This window comes from Camelina sativa, chromosome 20 (genome assembly GCF_030686135.1).
Source record: "Camelina sativa cultivar CO46 ecotype springtype chromosome 20, ASM3068613v1".
NCBI lineage: Eukaryota > Viridiplantae > Streptophyta > Magnoliopsida > Brassicales > Brassicaceae > Camelina > Camelina sativa.
Genome location: NC_141899.1, coordinates 25,494,647 through 25,497,111, shown reverse-complemented (window position 1 = coordinate 25,497,111; position 2,465 = coordinate 25,494,647). Strand labels below are relative to the sequence as shown.

Here is a 2,465-nt window from a genome sequence, read left to right as displayed (position 1 = left end):
TACTTTGGGGTTTGGAGTGTTTTACAAGAGAGGAGCTAGTGGTGAACTCACTGTCTATACAGACAGTGACTATGCAGGAGACATTGATGATAGAAAGAGTACAAGTGGATATGCGTTTCTGCTAGGAGGAGGAGTTGTAGCATGGGCATCAAAGAAGCAGCATGTGGTAACATTGTCTACAACAGAGGCTGAATTTGTGGCTGCAGCTTATTGTGCTTGTCAGTGTGTTTGGATGAGGAGAACCTTAGAAGAGTTTGGGGTTGAGCAGTCTGGAAGCACTACCATCATGTGTGACAACAGTTCGGCGATTAAGCTATCAAAGAACCCAGTTCTTCACGGTCGCAGCAAACATATTGATGTCAGGTTTCATTTCTTGAGGAACCTTACTAATGATAGTGTCGTTAAGCTTGTTCACTGTGGAACAAACGAGCAGGTTGTAGACATTTTAACCAAACCATTACGATTGGAAGTCTTTGTTCGTCTAAGGGAGAAGCTTGGAGTGAGCAACAGAATCATAAACTGAAGTCTACCGATTTCAGTTTAGGGGAGGCATTGTTGGGTTTGAATTGGTCTTTTGTTTTACCAATAAGTTCCGACTTCTTAGGAGTCAAAGAGTGGAACGAGTTTCTTGGTTTGTTAGAGTTTGTTTCCTGCAATTTCTGATTCACGTTGTTGTAAGACTGAGTCGTTTGACCTTGGCTATTTAAAGGCCAAGTTTCTATGTTAATAAAACTGTCAAACCATTCAGCAATTTCTTGTGTAGTCTCTGCAACCTAACATGGGGTCGGAGGAGATTGAAAAGACTCAGCGTAGGAGATTTGAATTTGAAGTCGATTCAATTGGAAGAGATTGAATCCATTGGAATCGGAGGGTAAGCTTCTCATTGTAATAGGGTTCTGTGATTTATGTTCGAAAATTAGGGTTCTTTGATTTATGCTCAAAATTAAAATTAGGGTTCTTTGATTTATGTTCGAAAATTAGGGTTATTGCAATGTCTTCAGATATGATGCTTCTGTTTAACTCGATTGTATGATATGGATGCTTTCTTGTGTTTTTGTAATCGGTTTCAATTATGATATGAATGCTTTCTTTTGTTTTTTGTAATCAGTTTCTTGTTATTGCAGTTGTGGTTTCTTGTTATTTTAGTTGTGGTTTCTTAAAGAAGCTTGCTGGAAATTTTGATCCTTTTATTTGGTATTTATTACAGTTTTTAGAAGCCCAGCAATGCTCAAGGAGGAGGAGGAGGGCAGCCTAGGGTGAATTTGCCACCTGTGATTCTGTTTCCAAGGATGGTTTGCGTCCTAACAATCACAATGGTCCCAATGCATACTCTCGCTCTCAAGGTATGATCTTTTATCACGGATTAGCTTTTATTTGATCAAAAGTTTTTAAATTGAATAATTTGATTTTGGTCACTGTGTGAGTGATCGTTTGGTTATCTTACACTGTTTTGTTAGTTACAGGAGTGTCTGGTGAACCGGTTGTTGGTGGAACAACTGAATCAATCAACAGAAACAGTGGAGGACCTATTCCAAAGGCGCCAACTTCTCAGTCTACCGCCATGACTTTCAAGAACAATGATACGCCCAACACAGCTAAAGGTAGCTCTTGTTGAATCCTTTTCTTATTTTATTTTTTGTTGTCACTGAGCGTTTAAACTTGGCTAAATTCCCGTAAAGGAATAAGTTTTTTTATCATGATTTTGTTTTGTGGCAGCCTCTGGAGACGCTTCTCAAGCATTGGCGTTCCAATTTGGGTCTATTGATCTGATGAAGGTATGTTGTTTATCCTTCCTTCTGTTTGTTAGATTTGCCCATCAACACCTAAACCATCTACCCTGTTGGTTTTTATAGATTCCTGCTCAAACTAGCTCAGCGCACCTCCGAATATGGATGAGCAGAAACGTGCCCAGGTCCATCTTGTAGTATTTTACATCTGCTGTTAATATGATTGTTGCCTACATGAATAATTCTTGGTTATAGTATAGCCACTAGTCAATGTCTCAAATTTTGGTTTTGTGATTCTAAATGCTCTGTTATTTCTATTGTAATATGTTTTATGTTTTGTATGTTTAAACATTTATACTATTTCTACTCTATTTAAATTTTTTTTAATTTCAGAAAACTATATTTTTAAAAATAAGAGACTCAAAATTAGATCCTACCATTGGAGGAAATAATTTTAATTAGGAGATCAAAGGTTCTAATTTTTTAACAGTAAAAAATTCAAACTATATATAAGATACTCAAAATTAAAACCCACCATTGGTCTTGCTTTTACTTTCACGTGAACAGCGAAGAGACTATGACAGCTAAACAAAATTTGATTATTCAGATAATTTTGTTGATCAAAATCTCGATTCAATTTATATTTTTACTATGATATGTAAATATTATTTTCAAATATGTACTTTCAAACAGAGTCCTATACTGATTTTTTTTTTGTATGAATGTAAAGTTATATTC

At 36.2% G+C, this 2,465-nt stretch overlaps 1 long non-coding RNA gene across 2 annotated transcripts; it reads left to right on the top strand.

Moving 5' to 3' along the window:
* The first annotated feature begins 310 nt into the window (after positions 1 to 310).
* Positions 311 to 2,139, top strand: LOC147919345 (uncharacterized). 2 transcript variants are annotated; one of them, XR_015592325.1, is made up of 5 exons: positions 311 to 871; positions 1,208 to 1,343; positions 1,464 to 1,601; positions 1,717 to 1,775; positions 1,854 to 2,139. It is a non-coding gene; the product is annotated as an uncharacterized LOC147919345 (long non-coding RNA). The 2 variants fall into 2 exon arrangements; XR_015592326.1 differs by lacking the exon at positions 311 to 871 and having other exon boundaries at positions 1,212 to 1,343; positions 1,458 to 1,601.
* The last annotated feature ends 326 nt before the right edge of the window (positions 2,140 to 2,465 follow it).